This window comes from Scyliorhinus torazame, chromosome 13, assembly GCF_047496885.1.
Source record: "Scyliorhinus torazame isolate Kashiwa2021f chromosome 13, sScyTor2.1, whole genome shotgun sequence".
NCBI lineage: Eukaryota > Metazoa > Chordata > Chondrichthyes > Carcharhiniformes > Scyliorhinidae > Scyliorhinus > Scyliorhinus torazame.
Window position 1 is genome coordinate 66163026 of NC_092719.1, and position 22365 is coordinate 66185390.

Genomic DNA, 22365 nt, shown 5'->3' on the forward strand with positions numbered 1-22365 from the left:
AAAAGGAAATCTAAAAGTTTTCTAGCGTCATATAAGTAATAAAAGGGTGTTTAAAGGAGGAATGGGGTTGATTAGAGACCACACATGGAGGCAGGGGCATGGCTGTGGTATTAAATTAATACTTTGTTTCTGTCTTTACCAAGAAATAAGATGCCAAGCAAGTCATGGTGAAAGAGGAGGTAGTTCAAACACTTGAAAGGTTTAAAACTGATGAAGAGGAGGTATTTGGATAGGCTGTCTATATTTAAATTTGACACGGCTCTGGTACCGGATGAAATGCAACCAAGGATACTGAGGGATGAGGGAGTGGAAATTGCGGCATGGGCCATAATTTTTCAGTTTTTTTCAGTTAGATTCGACGTGGTGTCAGCGGACTGGGGAATTGCAAGCACTATGCCCTTCATCAGAAACAGGTGTCAAGATAAGCTCAGAAACTACAGGCCAGTCAGTTTAACTTCACTGGTTGTGGAGAAGCTTCGAGAAATGATCATTTGGTACAAAGTTACCAGTCACTTGGGCAATCGCGGGTTAATTAAGGAAAGCCAGCATGATTTGTTAAGGGTAAATTGTGTTTAACTGACTTGCTTGAGTTTTTTTGACAAGGAAACAGATGGGTTGATGAAGGCTGTCGATTTGTTGTAAATGGACTTCCAGAAAGCAGTCGGAAAAAGTGCTGCACATAAAACTTGTGAGCAGAGCTATAGCTCATGAAATAAAATGGAGAGTAGCAACATAGATACAAAATTGGCTGAGTGACAGGAAAGTAGTGGTTAATAGTTGTTTTCCTGACTGAAGGAAGGTTTATAAAGGAGTTCACAAGGAGCTGGTGTTAGAAAATGTGTTAATATGTATTCATGTCCTAGACCTTGGAGTTCAGAGCACGATTTTGAAATTTGCAGATGAAAAAGTCTTGGATGTATTGTGAATTGTGAGGAGGATAGCGTAGCACTTTAAAAAGATATGGACCAGTTGGTGGAATTGGCGGATAAATGGCAGATGAAATTTAATGTAGAAGGGCAAAGTGCTTAATTTTTGTAGGAAGAATGCGGAGAGACTGGGGGGCGCGATTCTCCGACATGGAGCCCAACTGTTTGCGCCGTCGTGAACGGCGTCGCGTTTCATGACGGCGCGAACCGGGCCCTGGTACGACCGATTCTGGCCCCCACGGGGCCAGCATGGCGCTGTAGCGGTTCACGCCGCTACAGCCTCCTTGGTGCCACGCCAACCCGCACATGCGCAGTTGGGCCACGCCAACCTGCGCATGCGCGGGGGACTTCTTTAGCGTGTCGGCTCAACTCAAGATTAAGTCATTGTCCAGGGGCCGGCGTGTCAGAAAGTAGGCCGGGGGGGGGTGTGTGTGTGTGTGAAAGAGAGGCCGGCCTGCCGATCGGTGGGCCAGATCCCATTGGAGGCCTCCCCTGGTGAAGGAGCCCCCCCCCCCCCCCCCCCCCCGCACAGGCCGCTCCCCTCGACCGTTCCTGTAGAGTTCCCGCCGGCAGGGGTGAACGGCGCCGGCGGGACTCTGTCGTATCGGCGCGGCCGCTCAGCCCATCCGGGCTGGAGAATCGGCGCGCCCCGCCGATTCCAGCGGCCCGCGGCCGGTGCCACGCCAAACGCGCCGGCACAAATGCCGCTGATTCTCCGCACCTCGGAGAATTGCGCGCCGGCATCGGGGCATCATGGCGCTGTTGCGGCGATTCTCCGGCCCGGTGCGGGGCTTGGAGAATTGCCCCAATTTAGCCACCTGGGTTGGCCACTTCCCGACTTAAAATGGAGATCCGCAAAGAATACAGGGAAATTCAGTCAAGCCAGGAAAAACAAGCAGGTGCAAAGTTTCCTGTGTATTCGAACTTGCAGAAACCCAGACAGCACTGAAACTAACAGCCATCTGCATATTAATGAGCGATCCCCGGGAACAATTGGAAACATTTAAGGTAAATAAGGCCAAGCTAGACTCCTCGGCGCTAGCAGGAGCCAAGACAAAGGAAGGCCAACGGACACTTGGGAACCGCCCAGCGATCAGGGAACAGCTCCAGTATTGGAGAAATCGATCCAAGTGATCAGAACATAGTCCAATCACTTGGAACCAGATACAGGATCCGCCCTGAACGTCGCGAAGCCCCTGGGGACTATAAGGTAGAGTCCCCAAGTTCAATTCGTCCTTGGCAGGGTCACTCAGCAGCTCGAAACAACCTTTGACAGTGACCTGCCTTGCTGCCACACCAACCAAGTAAGTCTCCAGTCAACGCACACTACAAGATAGGCGCTCCTAGCAACCAGTCTATACCAGCTTTGACTCCTACAGACTCAGAATCGAACGAAAGGTCATTTGTTCCCCATACCTGGTGGGCCAGTTCCGAAGCTAAATATAGGCCTTTTGGTGATAGAGATAGTCTAGTAAGTAGAGTTTTATGCATGAGTAGTGATTGACTGTGTATAATAAATGTGTTTTGATTTGAAACTTACTAACTGGTGTATTGAGTTATTGATCAGCACTTGAACTTGAACCTCGTGACGGTGTCATAAAGATACTTGGCGACTCTAGAGCAAAGGTTATAGAAACAGAGCAAATTAAGTAAAGACACAACGAGCAACATTTAAGAGCCAACCAAAAGTTAGCACACCAATGTGGCACAATTTCAAATTAGGTGCAGAAGCAGAGGAACCTGGGTGTACATAAATAATTGAAGGTGGCAGGGCAGGTTGAGAGAGTGGTTAATAAAGCATAGGGCATCCTGGGGTTTATCAATAGGGGCATTGAGTACATATAAACATCCGAATTAGGATTAAAAGTAGGCCACTCAGCCCCTCCAGCCTGCTCCACTAAGATCATGGCTGATCTAATTGTGACCTCAGCTACACATTCCTGCCTGTCCCTGAAGCAGGGAAGTTACGTTAAACTTGTATAAAACACTGCTTCAGCTGGAATATTGTGTCCAAATCTGGGCACCACATGTTAGGAAGGTTGTGAAGGAATAAGAAGGAGTGCAAAAAAGATTCATGAGATCCCAGCTGTGAGGAACTTGAGCGACATAGATAAATTGGAAAAGCTGGGACTGTTCTCCTTTGAGAAGAGAAGTTTAAGAGGAGATTTAATCGAGGTATTTAAAATGTTTGAAGGGTTGGGGCAGACTAGATGGAGAGAGGTTGTTCCGATTGGTGGAAGGTTCAAGAACCAGGGGGCACAGATTTAAGGTCATTGGCAAAAGTAGCAATGGTAACATGAGGATTGGATTTTTGTTTTTTACACAGCAAGTGGTTATGATATGGAATGCACTGTCTTGAGAGTGTGATGGAGGTAGGATCCGTTAAGGTATTCAAGAGGAATTGGATAATTATTTGACCTGGAAGAATGTGCAGGGCTACAGGGAGAAGGCGGCACTCGGCAAATTGCTCCTTCAGAGAGCCAACACAGACATGACAGGCTGAATGGCCTCCATCTGTGCTGTAACCATTTCATGATACTTTGAGCAAATTAGTGTACAGGACTGGTAAGCTGCCACTGTCATATATTTTGTCCGTTCGCTGCGTCACATGGATTAAGATCTTCAAAACGGAATTGTCCTGGGTGAGCAATGGAACTAAATTACACGACTGCCATTAATTCCTTACATTATCGCTATCCTGTGGGCAAACGGCTGAACAGGTTTGCCAAACGTTTGGGATATTCATTGACAGGACTCTGAACTCCAGTTTTTGCGTTGCCTGCTTGATATAGTGGACAGTCATTGCATCTCAAACAGGCAGCAGATTAAGGAGTATGCAGCAGTCTTTGTAAGTAGCAATGGTTTTGAAAGGGATAATGTTTATACATAAACATTAACGCTTCACCTTATTAACCACACAGACTAAGCCATATCATAAAGTGTGCCCATAAATGTATTGCGATACAATAAATTACATTTAGGAGAAAAGTAACAGGATGACTAAGGGCAGCTACATCTGAATTGTAAGTCATCCTTTTCCAATAACCATAGATTTCCCAGTTGTACTTCTGATAAATAGAAAAGTGACCCATCAACTTATACCGTATATCATTAAGTGATTAAATATTCTTGTTTAAAAAGAATAATGTTCATTTAAATAGTTTTCTCTCCAGGATAATCCTCTGGCATGTTGCTGTCACCACATCCTGCTTTAGTCTAGAATAACGTATATTATAGTGCTACAACGGTTTACCACAAATGCAGCAACAGGACATTCCTATGCCTTTGCAGATGCTGACTCGGTCATGGATATGTTTCATAGCTTAAAAAAAGTCCCAGGTGCGGCTCATTTCCCAAAGTCCTTCCATTCAAATGATCGTAGGATGCTTTAATTGCAATCAAGTTAACTAAATAATGTCCTGCATTAGAGCTTTGTTTGTACTAGAAAAAAACAACTAATATATGGAATGCTTTGGCAGAGGAAGTAATTGAGGGAGGACATCTTTTCTGTGAAAAATAGATAAACAATCAAAGTAAAGGAACATACAGCACTATCATGAGAGAACAAGGTCATGGTAATAGTTTTGGTTTGCTCTCACCAAGAGCCAACACAGGCAACAGGCCGCTTTTTGTGTCATAAGCCTCTCTGGTTCTAAAGATAAAGGATATAGCATTCTGTGACGTGGAAAATATCAGAGTTTAGAGGGTGTATGCTCAAGTCCTTCCTGTGGGGAATTGGTGTGAATTAGAAAACCCAGGTAAGTGTAGCCTGAGAACAATCAGAGGGCAGTTGTAATTTCTGACTCAAGGGAGTGCATCATGGGAAATCAGGGTCATAATCTTCATTAGTAATGCTGGACTGCAGAGTCACCCTTGGTCTCCTGTTAATCAACCTATTTCTCACACAAATCTGTTGTAGATCATGAGAAAAGTGTCAGAAACTTGAGCTAAACGGACCTATAGTGTTGTCGTGTTTGTAGCAGGAAGGTCCTGTCATTTGTCTCTTTTCTAGCATGTTACCAATAAGCTAATTTGATTGACTATTTCAGACCACATTTTGTTGGGATTTTGATTCTCTTCATAGTGTTGATGTGCTTTGTTACTTTGCAATTGCCTCCTATTGATTTTAGGTTGTGTTAGGTTTTTTGAAGGGCATAAGAGGAGCACATATATATGGTGCAATATCTCTGACCAGTTTCAACCATATTTAGTGAACATTTTCTTTGATTGATCTCTGCATCCTTTTCCCACAGATACAACAAAACAGCCAGTGTATTGTACGCAAACGTATATTCAGCCCTATAGTGGGACAGTAGGGCTAGCTCTCAATCAACAGAAGCGGTGTTGACAATCTAACTACCTGTCTGTGAGTATAGTTAGAGTTAAATATAATTAATTTGACACTGTCTTTGCAACCTCTTGTTGACTTGACATGCTCATTTCTCTACATAATCTTGACATCTCTGCATTAATCTTTGCAATTACCATTCTCAATCTTGCTTCAGCCCTGGTTGCATGTTAACACTACATTATTTTTATATTTAATATTTAGGCGTTTTTAGCTTTGGGGAAACACTGCAGCTGGTTAACACTGTAGGGATCTGCAATAAATAAGTTACATTAATTTTATAATCCTGGCACTAATATAAGCTCGAAGTAGTGCACAACTTGTTCACTTTTGAAATGTCATTATTGTTATGAAAACAAATACAGCAGCTAATTTTGACAAAAAATATTGCTTTAATTAACAAAAAGAATGATTGGCCAGACAATTTGCTTCTTGGTGGTACTGCCTGAGTACTTTTAAAAAATTAATTTAACGGGATGTGGGTGTCGCTGGCTAGACCACCATTTTTATTGCTCTTGAGGGGGTGGCGGTGAGCTGCCTTCTTGAACTGCTGCAGTCCCCGAGGTATGGGTACATACACAGTGCTGTTAGAGAGGGAGCTCTAGGATTTTGACCCAGCGACAGTGAAGGAACGGTGGTGAGTCAGGGTGGTGAGTGATGTGGAGGGGAACCTCCAGGTGATGGTGTTCCCAGATATCAGCTGTTCTTGTCCGAGATGGTAATGGTCGTGGGTTTGGAAGGTGCTGCCTAAAGAATCTTGGTGAGCTCCTGCAGTGCATCAAATGGACTGCTTTGTCCTGGATGGTGCTGAGCTTCTGGAGTATTGTTGGAGTTGCATTCATACAGGCAAGTGGAGAGTATTCCATTACACTCCTGACTGACTTGTGCTTTGTAGATGGTGCACAGACTTTGGGGAGTCAGGATGTGGGTTACTGGATTTCTAACCTTTGACCAGCTCTGGTAGCTACACTATTTATATGGCCAGTCCAATTCAGTTTCTGATCAATGGTAATCCCCAGAATGTTGATAGTGGGGAATTCAGCGATGGTAATGCCATTGAATATTGAATATCAAGGGGCAATGGTTAAGTTCTCTTTTGTTGGAGATGGCCATTGTCTGGCACTTGTTTGGCATGGATATTGGAATTCCTTACCTAGCAGCATTGTGCAAGTACCTTCAGCACATGAACTGCAGAGATTCAGGAAAAAACTGGCTCATCACCACCTTCTCAAGAGCAGTGAGGGACAGGCAATAAATGCTCGCCTTGCAACTCTCGTATCTCAATAATGAATTAAATGAAATCCGGAAGAAATGAAGGAGCCTTGCTCCCAGTTCAATAAAATTGCAAAGGAAATAGAGGTCAGAAACAGGGAATGTTAACGGAAGTAAGTAAATTTAAAAAATATTATATGGTTGATCCAGTTCAGTTTCTGGTCAATGGTAAACCCCCAGGACATTGATAGTGGTGGATTCAACATTGGGAATGTCACTAAAAGTCAAGAGTCTATGATTAGATCTCTCTTGCCGGAGATAGTCATTGCCTGTCATTTGTGTGGGGTGAATGTTACTTGCCACTTGTCAGTCCAAGCCTGGATATTGTCCATTCTTGCTGCATTTGGACATGGACTACTTCAATCTCTGAGGAGCCGCAAATGAACAAAGAAGAAAGAACACGACAGCACAGAAACAGGCCCTTCGGTGTTCAAGCCTGTACCGATAATGATGCCTGCCTAAACTAAAACCTTCTGCACTTCCAGGGTCCATATCCCCCTATTCATGTATTCATCAAGGTGCCTCTTAAATGTTACTGTGGTATTTGCTTTCACCACCTCTCCCGGCAGTGCATTCCAGGCACTCACCGCCTTCTGTGTAAAATATTTGTCTCGCACATCTCCTCTAAACTTTCCCCCTCGCACCTAAAACTTATGTCACCTAGCAATTGACTTTTGCACCCTGGGAAAAAGCATCTGACTATCCACTCTGTCCATGCCACTCAGAATTTTGTAAACCTCTATCAGTTTGCCCCTCAATCTTAATTGTTCCAATGAAAACAATCCGAGTTTATCCAACCTCTCCTCATAGCTAATACCCTCCAGACCAGGCAACATCCTGGTAAACCTCATCTGTACCCTTTCCAAAGGAGCCACATCCTCCTGATAAGTGTGGCGACCAGAAGTGTACGCAATATTCCAAATGTGGCCTAACTAAGGTTCTGTACAGATGCAACATGACTTGCCAATTTTTATACTCAATGCCCCGGCCAATGAAGGCAAGCATGCCGTATGCCTTCTTGACTACCTTCTCCACCTGTGTTGCCCCTTTCAATGACCTGTGGACCTGTATGCCCAGATCTCTGTCTGTCAGTACTCCTAAGAGATCTACCATTTACTGCATAATTCCCACCTCTTTTGAATGTGGCTATTGAATGGTGCTGAACATTGTGCAGTCATCCACAAACAACACCACTTCTGACTTTGTGATGGAAAGAAGGCCATTGATGAAGCAACTGAAGATGGTTGGGCCTAGGATGCTACCCTGAGCAGTGATGTCCTGGAGTTGAGATGATTGACCTCCGACCATTATAACAATCTTCCTTTGTGTCAGGTATGACTCCAGCCAGCAGAGGATTTTCCCCCTGATTCCCAGTGACTCTAGTTTTGCTAGGGCTCCTTGATGTCAAGGGCAGTCACTCTCATCTCACCTCTGGCATTTAATTCTTCTGATCTATGTTTGAACCAAGGCTGTAAAGAGGTCAGGAGCTGAGTGACCCGAGCAAAACCAAAACCTAGCATCCATGAGCAGGTTATTGTTGACTAAGTGTCGCTTGGTAGCACTGTTAATGACCCCGTCCTTTGTTTTCCTGATGATTGAGAGTAGACTGATAGTTTACAGGACATACCTGGGCAATTTTCCACATTGCTGGGTATATGCCAGTGCTGGAGCGGTACAGGAACCCGCACATTTAAGAAACATTTAGATGAGTACTTGGAAAAACCATTGTATACAAGGCTACGGACCAAGTATTGCAAAATGGGATGAGAATAGATAGATGCTTGATGGCCGGCACAGACACAATGGGCCAAAAGGCCTCTTTCTGTGCTGTAAAACCTATGACTTTATGACTAAATTAATTTGCACAGAAGAAATGACTACTGCTTTCTGTATCATCATCCTTATTTGTGGGAAATAACTTTTTAGGTTACTTTGGGCTGTGGGAGTTGATATTTTCAAAGCCTTGGTACAGTACTAACGTAATGACGTTGAAGCTAAGTTTTGTAAAGAGACTATTCCCAGATTTGCAAGGACCTTACCCAAAAATAAACCTTTAAAAGAGCAGCTGTTAATGACCCCTTCAGTAAAACTACTTGAGAGTTCATGGTTTTTTTGTGCTAACTAGTGTCTCAGTGTTCCGAGTTGACATCAAGAATCCTATGAAGTTGATAAAGTCATGCTGTCAGATGGAAAGGATGGATGACCGTGTGGGTGGTTTTGCTTGGCCAGGAGTGCTCTTTATGAAGATGAGTCAACATTGGGAGCTGAGGTTTTTTTTCAGGTAAAGCTGAAATATTGATACAAGCCTCAAGAGCCTGGAGCAAGCTGAGAATATTCAAGATAAACCTAGACTACCTTTGAGTAGGCTCTTCAGACGAAAAGTAAAGAACCTGGAAGCCTTGAACAGAGTATGAACTATCTGATAAAGAAAGGACAGTGGGTCTTTACAAAGAAACCTGAAGCATTATAGAAACTTGGAGAAAGTAAGAGCAACCAGCAGGGTTTTAAATAAACACCACCAAGGATATTATATTTCATATTAAATTTCTTGACGGAAGGGACTATCTGGAATTATATAGTATGTTTCGGGAATGTGTATCTCTTGTCTCGTGTTGGAGGCCTTTACTTAACATATTAAGCACATCAAGAGTCATATAAATATCGTTAGGAATTTTTGATGATGCTGGAAGCAAAATTAAAAGAAACCTTGTTTTGCGTACAAAACTAAAATAAGCTCATAACCTTATATGGTTTACTGACACCCCTAACTTTCCACATCAATGACATTAATCAAAAAACTTTGATCAACCAGCATCCCCCATAATTGTAAATTTGTCCGTAAAAGATTGGCCAGGGTGAGATACACAATCCAAGGCTTTAGGTCGATGTCCCTTGTGTATAATTGCTCGTTTGATTTTACGAGTCTGTTACTATTGCTGCTCATTATGCTCGATTGACTAAGCCTGGTTTTGAGTTCCAGGAGAGGTAGACAAACTGTAGAACGAGATAGAGCACGGAGTGGACATTTCAGAGCACGGAAAAAAACCTGTGCAGACGTAGAAACTATTGTCATCTCTGCATAGATCTGAGATACATAATACACAACAGTCACCAATTTTCAATGCAAAGCTCAGGTAATGGCTTCGAACCAATAGTTTTCACCAGTCGCCATCCAATCCTTGCCATTGCCCATTAAATTCTGTCATGGTGGACTTCCGGAAATGGTGATTGTAATGTGTCACTTAGCAAGGTGAATGTAACAGAATTTCTGACTGATATTCTGAATATATATCACCTGCGGCATCAGTAGTTTTGCTGCTGTGATATTGAAAAATTATATAATCATTATTCTGTAAAGTCTGTTCTTGATAGTTTTCAACTTTTATGGCAGAACAAGTAAAATGGGTTCCAGCTGTGCTGAGAGAAATCGGACACCTCTGTTTTTGTCAGATATACCTTAATAGGATTAATCTCAGACCGGCATATTGATGGTATTTCTAAGGTCTCAGAACATTTTTTAAAAAGGCAGGATAAAAAGATAAATAGACTGAAGAAGAATGTTATGAGGCTGTATTCCAAACCATTGTGTTCCGAGGAGGCCAAAACAATTAGCGTTTATCAGGGGCACTAGTAGCCATGGTCACCAAGGCCCTCGGCTCTGTCCATTCTGCGCTCATCCCTTTCCCCTCCCTCCCGTTAGGGTTCCCCTAATTGTCACCTTATGCCACCAGCAACAATATTCAATAGATCATCCTCTGCAATTTCTAGCAGGCCAGCATGGTGCACCACCAGACGCATTTCCCCTCTCTCCTTTCACAATTCTAAAGGGATTGTTCCCCCCATGACACTCTTTGGTCCATTCCTTGATCACGCCTTCCGCTTTTCATGGTGCCTTTCCTTTTGAGCAAAGTAGATGCAACACCTAACCTTTTACCTCTTCCCTTCATTCCAGTTAAAAATAGCTGTTTTCTTGCACTTTTTTCAATTCAATATACTGTATATATCTAATAAATGTACATGTATATATTCTGTATTCACTGCTAACAGTTCAGTTTCCTTATATATTGAGGAGACCAAATGCAGATTAGTTGACCATGTTTGCGGAACATCTCCTCAGTCAGAAAGCGTGACCCTGGGTTTCAATTGTCTGCCATTTTAATTTCCCACCCCACTCCCAATCTGAATCTCTTCCACGGCTCATACACTTTTCCAGCAAAAGGCTTGAGGAATAGCACCTCACCTTTTGATTAGGCACTTAATAGTCTCCTGGACTCTACTTTAAGTGCAACAATTTCAGATCGTAACCTCTTCCCTCAGTTCATTTTTAGATGACAGCTGTGATGATTTGCCCATTTACCGCTCCTTTACATCCATCTTTTATTTTGTTACTTGTTCCATTGCCATCTTGGCGGCACGGTGGCACAGTGGTTAGCACTGTCGTCTCACAGCGCCAGGGACCCAGGTTCAATTCCAGCCTTGGGTGACTGTCTGTGTGGAGTTTGCACTTTCTCCCCATTTCTATGTGGGTTTCCTCCGGGTGCTCCAGTTTCCTCCCACAGTCCAAAGATGTGCAGGTTAGGTGGATTGGCCATGATAAATTGTCCGTAATGTCCAGAAGGTTAGGTGGGGTTGCAGGGATAGAGTGGGGGAGTGGGCCTTGACGGGGTGCTCGTTCAGAAGGTCGGTGTAGACTCGATGGGCCGAATGGCTTCCTTCTACACTGTAGGGAGTCTATGATTCTTTTGGCCTTGAACCATCAACGATTTTGTCATTTAATCTCTCTTGCCTTCCAGCCTATCACAGAACTTACGTTTTCTTCTTTTCCCCCCTCGCCCCGCCTCTGTACTTGATGAGAACCGTTTTCATCTCAACATGGACTTGCCCTCAAGAGGTATGGTTCGTAAGCAAAATGATGAAGGCCAAAGCTATTAGGCTGCTCAGAGCTGAGGGGAAACTCCTCTGGAGGAATAGTTTGGGCCCTTTCCTTTTCCTGGTCTCGTTATTAGGACTTGAGGCTGGCCTCCTGGCCTGCCACAAGGAGACCTCCTCCAAGGTGCCGATGGCCTCCTCATATGCTGGGGTTACTCTATTGTTAGGGAGGAGCAGTGAGGCTGCAAAGTCCACCCTAATTGGGACCGTAATCAACTTAAATCGGCTTCCCTCTGTGGTGCTGACAGCCGACCCAAATCCCCGCCTACCCACGGGAAATTGTCCGTGCGGCCGGAATGTGTTGGGGAGCCATCGCATTGTCCCCAAACCTGCCATCACTGGCTTGGAAAATTCAGCGCATTGTTTGGTTTAAAAAAAGTCATGGAAGGATTAACTTATAATTAAATGAATTGAGTCCATTATACATGTTTTTGTTTTGTTGCCTTGGCTTTGATTCTCACCCCAGATGTGGATTAATACAGGGTTTAGAAGTGAATATAGATAGTGCAGCCACTAAAAAACCCTCAGACTGCCTGATTAGAAATATACTAGGATCTGGGTTTGTAAAAGGAGTGCTCCAAAAGAAAGATTTATCAATCTAGCAGACAAAAATTAAAAATGTTATAATCCGTGCATGAAGGGCAACGGGAAATTCCTTCCTGGAACCTCCCTGCATTATGCCAGATCCTAATTCCAATTTAAAACCAGCAGTTGGAAGATTTGTGAGAATAGCCCAGGTTAACTGTGCCTCTACGGGGAGAAGTTCATTTGCATTTAGTACTTTTAGAGGGACGACACAGACATGCATTGATTGGGGTAGTCGGGAAAGGAATATATCACTTTAGTTACGACACCCTGGGAAATTCCAGCCCCACGTGCCCCAGAGTCTCAACACAAGTGAATTAACCAATAATTCTTCTAAAAATTCCCGAAATCCTTGGCCATTGGCTGCCCAATAATTACAGTCACTGGGTTTGTAAGTTGAAACACAATTAGTTTATTTACAAAAGGATAATTATGAAATATGCAGTAAATGCAACTGAATAACAACAAATTAACCCACTGCCCTATTTAACTGTCCCGCTGTCTAACCCCCACCCCCACACACACACAAGACCGACAAATACAAGGAGTGGGTGGGGAAGGCGGTGAAAATAATAAGGATAAAAGTCAAGAGATAAGAGTCTTTGCCTCCAATGGTGGTTCTGCAGCAGGCTTATCTCAGCATTCTGGTTGATGATCAAGGCCTCTGGTTTGCAGCCTGTAATGATCTTACTGTAGTTTAGAAATGTATTACTCACGGCGTTTCTTGGCGAGACCCCTTGGCTTCATATCAGACTTTGCTTTTAGTTTGTGGTTTATTTCCAGGCCTCTTTCTTTCTTGAAACACTTTATCTCATATCAAACCTTGCCTTCAGCACCTGGTTTGACCTCCGGCCTTTGCAGTTCCAAGAGAATAGTACCCCGACCTACTGGGGAGAGAGTACTCACGGTGGCTGTGTGGAGAGAGTTTAGCTGGATTGTTTGGGAGAGAAATAGTTTGAATCCTCCACCCAGACTGCAGAATCAAAAGTGAAATCAAACACAAGCCTTGTGCCTCTGAAAAACGTATCAGTGGGATCAGTTCCAATCACCACCTGTTACCGGAGAGAGCACCACCTTTTAGGCTACTTCATTGGCCACCAGAAATGTCAATCAATCCGAGTCATCACTGATGTCAGTTTCAAATAGCACAGCCTTCTGGATCTTCCTGTTTGAAATAAAGGTGCAGGCTGCTGCTTTGCCTTAAAGTCACAGGTCCATTAAACAACCATGGATCAGAAATGTAACAGCAAAATAAAAGGAAAATAAGGGAATAAACAGGAACAAGCAGGAAGGGCCTTTACACTCTGAAGGAGCATGACATGAACACATTTCTCCTCCACATAAACATAATGATTAGGAGCAGGAGTAGACCATCTGGCCCCTCGAGCCTGCTCCGCAATTCAGTAAGATCATGGCACATCTTTTTGTGGACTGAGCACCACTTACCCGCTCACCGTAACCTTTTATTTCTTTACTGTTCAAGCTAATGTTCACAATTCTCTTCCAATTTCCAATGGCAATGTTCTCCATTTGGTGTTTTCCTAAGGTGATATGGCAGAGACCAGTAACTCCCCAGCTCGGGTATCACGTGCACAGAACTACATGGTGGTTTGCGGGGGGGGGGGGATTTGTACAGACTATCTCGTTGATTGCTGCGAAGTATGTTTCCAGGGGTGTTTATGTGTTGTAACCTGTTTTGATGCATTTTTGTAGCAAAATACATTTTTTTAAAAACCTGCATAGTGCCACTCTGTTACGCTCGTTGGCACTTCAACAAAATAAATGTAACTATTGCGCCCATGACACACTCCCAATTTCCCAATTTATATTTTCAGCAGTAAAATATAAGTACCTAAATATAAATATAAGTACCTAATCCGCACACAATGGGCAGGATTCTCTGAAAATGGGGCTATGTCCTACAGGGGCCCGGCACGGAGGAAAGAAGGCCCCCCACGGAACCAGCCCGCCCGCAGATCGGTAGGGGCTGATCGCAGGCCAGCCCACTGTGGAGGGCCCCCCAAGGGTCGGATCCCCCCCGCGCATCCTGAGGACTGTCCCCGCACACTTACCTGCCAGGTCCCGTCGTGCGTGAGGTGATTAATTCACGCCAGCGGGACTGGCTAAAAATGGACGGCCGCTCGGCCCATCGAGGCCCAGAGAATCAGCGGCCCCCGATTGTCGTGGCGGAAACCCTGCCGCCTTCCGAGAAATGGCAGCCGGCGGCACGGGGATTCGCCCCCCCCCCGGGGGGGGATTGTCCAACCGGGGGGGGGGGCGTTGTTGGGGAATCCTGGCCACTATGTTGGGTGTTGGTGAGGGAAAATGCTGAGTTTGGCCAGTGATTCAAAGTAGTTACCGTGGATCTTCTCAGATCTCAAATATCTCATCTACAATTGTATCAGGGTCCTCCAACCTTGGTAGTTATCAGACACACCATTCCACCATGACCTGAGTACAAATGTAGCGTTAAAAATTGTGTTCTGAGAGTATGGGTGATAGCTGATTTTGAGTGGCAGCTCCACATTTATAAACAACAATTCATCAATTTAGAGAAAATTTGATTTGCATTCCGTGAAATATTTTAGTAATTTTAGCACAAAACAAGCTGAATCAAATCATCAACTGCAAGGTGAGTGTATAGTTTCTCCACATCAATCCAACAGTAGTACTTGAATAACAGATAATATTCGGGTAACTACTCAGAGCTTTCTGTACTTGTTAATTATCCAACATCAGTATAATAATGCATAATTTGAGGAGTGACCAAACTTCTTAACATATTCTTGGTACAATACATGCAACCTACTGTAAAATTGTTCTCATTGATATAGTGCCGTGCATCAATGTTAGGAGAATGCTTATCCAGTACCAAGCAACTTTCCAGAATTTTTGGATCATCGCTAATGAATTATCCCCTGGAGCTCTTGGCTCAACTTCAGCCTGTCTCTAGAAGTGCGCCGTAACAGAGGGGGTAAGAAATTATGGGCGGGATTCTCTGGTCCTGAGCCGCATGTTTTTTGGGGGCGCGCTATTCGCTGGTGGCAGAATTTTCTACTCCCGCTGCATGTCAATGGGATTTCCCATTGAAGCCAGTCCACGCTGCTGGGAAACCCGCGGGCGGAGGCGTGCTGCCGGTGGGAAAAGAGAATCCCAATGGCTGGAGAATTCCAGCCTATATGTATTAACAGCCCTGTAAAGGACAACAGCAAAAGTTTGTAGAGCTATGGCATGGAATTTTCTGGCCTTGCCCGCTACTGTGATTACCTGGTCTCACGGAAAATCACTGGGCTTTTATTTGGCCTGCCACTCCCCAAAAAATCCCGGATATTGTTACTTTAAGGGTAGTTGCAGCTTCTACGATGGTTGTAAAGATTTCATGAATACACTGCAGTGTTTCCAAAAGTGGACTAAGTGAGCTGCACAACACTCATGTTCCCTTTTTGGTGGCTGTATAACTGGTGGTGTTGCTGGGCGAGGTTTGGCCGGTTTAGCTCCGTTGGCTGGACAGCAGGTTCGCGATGCAGAGTCGAGGACAACAGCACGGGTTCAATACCCGTACCGGCGGAGGTTATTCATGAAGGACTGTCTTCTTAACCTTGCCCCTCACCTGAGGTGTGATGATTGTCAGCTGAAATCACCGCCATTCAGCTCTCCCCCGTAAAGGGGAAAGCGGCCTACAGTCATCTGGGACTATGGTGACTTTATTCACTTATGACTGCACAGCACCATGTGCAATTCCTCAGACACTGAAGCAGCCCTTGCCCACATACAGCAAGACCTGGATAACATTCAGTCTTGGACTGATAAGTGGTAAGTAATATTTGTGCCACACAAGTGCCAGGATGCTTTCCCTGTAGTACAGCAGAACAACATGCATGCCAAGAGGTGGAGAATCATTGCAAACATGATGTGCAGTACCCACAGGACATGGGCACAATTGTAGAAACAGACAAATTGCAAACATATTCTCTCCGACAAGCAGGGTGAAAAAAATCCACCATCATAGTCACTGTACTCTGCAGACATGCCACATATCAGATGGGAGTTTGATAAAGTGAGTAACCCTTATCTACTGCACATTGTTTATTTTCTGAACATGATAGGTCAGCGAACCATATTACAGATGACTATCTCTAATACATTCAGAGAGCATTTACCTGAGGTGTGAGCAATCTAAACCTTGGCACTAACATGGAATTGCTGGCTCCAAGATCCATTCAAAGAGATTTTTCCTTTATCGCCGGCGATAACCCTGAATTTGATGCCATTATAAGAGCTGCGTTTGGCAGTAACAGCCACTAATTTTCATGGCTCAGTCACCAGCATGGTTTAGACACAAGTAGATGCATGCAAGCTTGCGGGGGCATTCTTGTTTATGGTTTTGTTTCAGCACTGTGTACTGCGCTATCAGTAAGATGGCTTAATCAGCACCTGGCCCCACCAGGCATTTTTATGGCACCACCTTCTGAAGAGATTCCGCAATGTAAATAGGTAATTTAGCCTTCAGTCAAATACTGAGAGGCCTGAAATTCCTCATGCAACAAACAGGAGACCTCTTTTTCTTCCGAAGTAATGATGAGAAATAAAGTTAGCGGTAACTTGTGGGACTTCAGAGAATGCAGTTCCATTCGCTGGCTGCTAATCATGGGGAAAAATATGGGCAGCCTTCCATTAAAAAGAAACCTGTCACTCCAAATTAACAGTTTCTCTAAAGATGTATAATATGTTGTGTTAAATACAACACCTGGGTACTGCCAGAGGAGCTCAGCTCCGTTGCTCCAAACATGGACAAAATAATTGAATTCCAGAGGTGAAGTAGAGACACTGCCCTTGTCACCAAGGCAGCATTTGACTGGGTATGACATCCAGGAGCCCCAGCAAAACTGAAGTCAATGGGAATCATTTGCAAAGATTTCCATTGGTTGGAGTCATGCCTAGCACAAAGGAAGATAGTTGTGGTTGTTGGAAGCTAATCATCCCATTCTCAGGATATTTCGGCAGAAGCTCTTCAGGTCTGGACCAACCATTATCAGCTGCTTCATCAATGACAACACCCCCACCCTCCACCATAAGGTCACAAGTGGGAATGTTTGCTGATGATTACACAGTGCTCCTTTAAAAGCTCATTCCAAACCCGCAACCTCTACCGACCAGAAGAACAAGGGCAGCAGATGTACGGAAATGCCATTACCTGCAAGTTGCCCTCCAAAACATACACCATCCTTACTTGGAATTAAACCACCGTTCCTTCATTGTCACTGGGTCAAACACTTGGGCTCTCACTTCTGAACAGCACTGTGGGTGGACCTACCCCGCATGGACTACAGTACAGGACAGCGGCCCACCAGCACCTTCTCAAGAGCAACTAGAGATAGCCAACAAATGCTGACCTAGCCAACAATGCTCACATCCCATGAGCAAATAAAAAATGTGGTAATAGCTTTAGTTGGTTATGTTTATTTTATGCTCATTTGTGGTAAGAGCTTATAGACCCAAGAGAACAGGGAATCAGACATTATGGGGGAGACTTTCAACTAAGGACTGCCAGTTACGTGCCCGAAAAATAGGTGAGCAATGAAATCTGATGTGGTCCTTTCCTGCTCATTTATTCGGCTGAATCAATTGTCCAACAGGCCTTTGATTGGCCCCTTACACACCCGCCCAAAATGGGCATGAAACTGCTCTCGTGCAAATAAATTAAACAAAGTAAGTTGGTTCTTATGCCTGTTGCAGGAAATTAATTACAATTTTAAAGGAGTAATGGAGGACACAGGTCAGTTATATTTCTCCAGGCATTGAAAGGCCTAAATGAAGGTCCCGAAGAGCAGGAGAACACCACAAATATCAACCACTGACCCATCTGGGCCCCTGCCCTGGGCATCTACTCATGCTATTGTCACAGCAATAGACCATCCTGGTTGCAATCATTCACTAGCCAATTTTCCTTCCAATGGGATGAGGCCCTCCTCCTCTCCCCCCCCCCACCCACCACCACGACGCAACATAGATCTGTACCATATTAATAAGAATGGAACCAAATTGTTACGACACAAAAGTAGGCCATAGGGCCTATTGCATCTGTACAAATGTACCGTTATCATCTAACACATCTTGCAGTTTACATAGTCGGAAGCATTTGGTGAGGCTCTGCTCCTGGCATGAATCTCACTTGATAGGAACACAGGTTGGTGAGGGGTATGAGGGTCACCAACAATTTTATGGTAGCTGGATCTTTGTCAAATTCTTCAATTCCCGCTATGGTCAAATAATCCTTGCAATCAAAATTTACATCTGATAACAGGCAGCTTGTTACAATGATAAAGCTTCTCGAAGGGGATGTAACTAAATACTGTGACAGGAAAATACTTAACAAACATCATATGTGGCTTGGTTCTATTTATTTTACTTTTAGATTACTCCTTGGTGGGTCTTTATCAATTTACTGAAGTGCCAAGTGAACAAGAATATCCATATAGACAGCATTAGAATTACCGTTCACATACTCTTCTCTTTGGTGATTGTGAGCCAGTTTGTTTTGTGCTCAATGAGTGTTAGTAAATACTTGTCAGAAACCAGAAATGAATTACAAAGGAATGCTCTGTGATGTTTGCTAACAAGATTGTAAGTCTTGATCTCCCTAAACACTGTTCACCGGACATAGTGCAAGGGATTTGTCTTGATGTACAAGTACATTAATCCTGTGCTTCTTTTCATTTATTATTTCAACAGATGGATGCAATCAGGCCTCCACAAAGGAGTACTGTAAACTTGAGGTTTTTTGTTTAAAGTTTAAAGGGAGATGCTGTATGATGAGCCCTTAAGAACTGATTCTGTGTTTCTGTGCTCCTGGTAAGGAGCCACGCTCTCTGAGAAAACTGGCCAGTGAAATGGACCAAAATGGTTGTAACCTGATCTTCAAATTGTTCGCCTTTTAAGTGCAGCAATCCCTCAGGGAACACTGGGTACCCTTTAATTCCCATACTCAATCTTAAAAAGTTACAAACCAGTTTTACTCTGCTTTGGGATAACAAGCAACGTTGACACGGCAGTCCTATTCACAGGACAGGCAATGTTATGACTGATCTGAGTGAGATTGGCTGATTTGTTTGTAAATGTGTTTGTATTCTTTTCCCCAATTTTCCTATTCTTTACCAGTGTTGTAATGTAAGCAAGGAGGGTGTTCAAACACCTTCTGAAATTGCAGTAAAACATTTTAAATGGGACCGCTTCTTTCAAATGAGCGAGCTTCAGATCTTTTGACAGAAACAAAGAAAATGTTCGAGGGCAACTCTTCGAACAATGAAAACCGATGAGTCGAGCTTGAGTTTCGAAATGCTCATTGGGATACTGCAATAATATGAACAAAATGATTAATAGCCTCGCGTCACATTACTGGTACTTGGACTTTGTGCTATGTCCGACAAGACTATTTTATCTTTAAGCTATCATATTTGAATTGTTGAATTAATGGAAATAATAATTGACAAAATGGCAATAATGTAAAGGAATATGGCGATAGTGTGGGGAAAAAGGCATTGCGTGGATGATCAGCCATGATCTTATTGAATGGTGGAGCATGCTCAATGAGCTGAATGGCCTCCTCCTGCTCCAATGTTCCTACATTCTAATTGAACCTTATTGAGAAATTCTTACATGAAAAATAAACTTTTTGAAGCAGTTCTGTTGGTTTGGGAAGCTCATGTTCCCAAATCCATTCCCCCTCCCATTCATCCCAGAAAAAGAACATAAGAGCCTCCGCTACTACCCTGTATCCCTTTCTCTTGAGGGTGAACGCTGAAACTGGATGAGTGTTCCACAAGCATCACAGCCTCTCGTTACACCTTCCCCAAATTTAATACCCATTCATGATTAGCTTGCGCTACACTTGTTTCAGATTCAAATTAATGTTTGGTTCATTCACAATCCTCCAGCAAAATCTGAAATAAATAAAACCGGAAGGTATTATTTATCAAGAGTCAGAATTCAATGATTAATAAAAAAAATACCGTGAACAAGAATATCCATATAGTGAGCATTGCAATAGAATTTGTGTGTAGTGTGTGTAGTTTCTCGTGTGGATTGAAACCAATGTCCATGGATGCTGGCATACATTTGTCAGGCGAAATGAATGAGATCACAACATTGGAACATGATATCTCTACAGTTGTAGGAATATGACTTACCAATGCCAGAGATTACTTTCTCGAATGAGATACTTATCGGAGCAAGGGCAGAGCTTGTCATCATCCCTCTTCTGTGTAGCCAATCTCATTTTACAAAGAGCTACATTTTACTGAATGAGCTTCCAAACTATCAATGGCCACCTGATTGCTACATTTACACTGGTAAATTGGAATAACTATTATGAGCCAGCCACAGACCTCCAAACCTTTGGCTTCACAGGTCTGCTTTGGTGCATACTTTGGAATTCCAGGGGTGAGGTAAGGATTATCTCGTCTTTCTGATCATTTCCATTTGCCCCAGCTTGCTTCATCAGACAGACTGTGCTGTTCTGACTTGGGATTTACCTGCCAATAAGGCGACAGCTTTAAGATCAGCCTTTTCCAAACCTCTCGAGCCCTCAAATTTTCAAATGGAAAAATGAGCAAAAGGGAGCATGAGTGCAAATAATCCTGCCACGGTTCATTCATCCAGGTTGTTCATGAAAGCACCGCCTTCTCAACCTCTCATCTCGCCTGAGGTGTGGTGATCCTCAGGTTAAACCACCGCCAATCAGCTCTTCCCCTCAAAGGGGAAAGCAGCCTATAGTCGTCTGGGACTTACCTGGCAGGGTAAATGAAAGATAACTGCCTCAGATTACCATGATTCTGATTTAGAAGAAATGGTAGCCATTGGCATCAAGATGCTGTAATTCCAAATCTCTTCCCGCATCCAGTGGTGCACAAAGGCAGACATTTGTCTGTTTCCATAGTTAGTAATTCATGGAACAGGTCACAAGTCCGTTGCCAAGGACTCCACATCAAGCGTGGCTGAGCAGGAGTCTCTCTCGCTCTTAACCACCAGCCATTGCCGTGTTTGGAAGAATTTACAGGTTGACACTCAACCTGTGTGACCCCATTATGAACACACCTTCCTTGGCCATCAAGTCCTGGGATGGGACTCAAACCCAGAGCTTGTGGCTCAAAGGCAGGGACCCTACTATGCGCTGCCCCACAAGAGCCCTCTCGGATTCTGTAATTACTCCAGTGTAAATCCCATTGACTCTGAACCCTTCACAACTTCTAATGGAAAATGTTAAGTATCTGGATACATTACTAATGGTTCTAGGAATAAATATTGACTTGGAAAATCAAATATTTCACATCATGTGATGGATCTTGTGCCATTGGATCAGAGAGTATGCTCTCTGCGGAAGGTAGCAGATCAGACTTCAATCTTGGGGATGGATGAGTGTTCTCAAGGTTTGCTCTGTTACTTTTAAGGTCAGAGATTATTTCAAAGTTTATCTTTTGCACTTTTAGGAGAGCCTTGGCTGCCAGAAATTTACATTGGAATCTAGATAACATCTTTGATTTTCTGATTAGAAATATGAATTAGATTCCTATGATTGGAAAACCATACCGAGTTGTACCTGAGTTTCAAGCACATGTTGCCAGTATATGAGACTCCTCATGGGAGAGTGAGGTTGGTAAATTAGCCCTCTCGATTTCCCTCCGATTAATTGTGAGAGATGGACGTCATGATAGTATCTATGATGCACACTCTGCAGGAGGAACATACTTGAATGTTTTTATTTCTGTTGTTTTCTTATGTTCAAACAATTAATGGTAGATGTTGGAGAATATTTACTTTGTTTCTGCTGGAAGTTTTAAGGTTTTTCAGTCAAACAAATTCTTTCATATTATGTTTGAGCTGGAAAAGAACCTATTGTTGTTTAACCCCCAGGGGATCAATGATACTGAGAACAGTCAGAGGGCCCAATGAAAAAGCGCAAGGATATAATTATAAGGTTGAAGGATAGCCCAGCAAAATCATAACTTTTGAGCCAGTGCTAGGGTCATCATGGGATGATGAAGTGTTGAACAGCCTAATCGGTTTAAACGGTCGTTTGAGAAGCTAGTATAAGGGAAAGGAATTAAAGATTGGGACTGACTCAAGTCCTCCCTTCCTTTGTCATTTTTTAAACATTAAAATGGCTAAATGCCAACAGTAAAATATATGTTAATATTTCATCTCAAATAATGTCACTTTAAATCCTCAAAGATAGAAACTTATATAGACGTTGTTCATAATTTATATTTTATTTGCCTGTTCAAAGTTTCTGAAATTTAATCAATCAGT

At 43.4% G+C, this 22365-nt stretch overlaps 1 protein-coding gene across 6 annotated transcripts in view; it reads left to right on the forward strand.

The window, feature by feature from the left end:
- Positions 1-22365, forward strand: part of LOC140388081 (non-muscle caldesmon-like) — a 277671-nt gene that overhangs the window by 61379 nt on the left and 193927 nt on the right. For 5 of the 6 annotated variants that reach the window (XR_011934082.1, XM_072471693.1, XM_072471697.1 and 2 more), the window contains exon 2: positions 5180-5292. The exons of the other annotated variant lie outside the window; for it this stretch is intronic. The gene's annotated coding sequence lies outside the window, so the exon portion shown is untranslated. The remainder of the gene's footprint in view (positions 1-5179; positions 5293-22365) is intronic. 6 annotated transcript variants of the gene reach the window in all.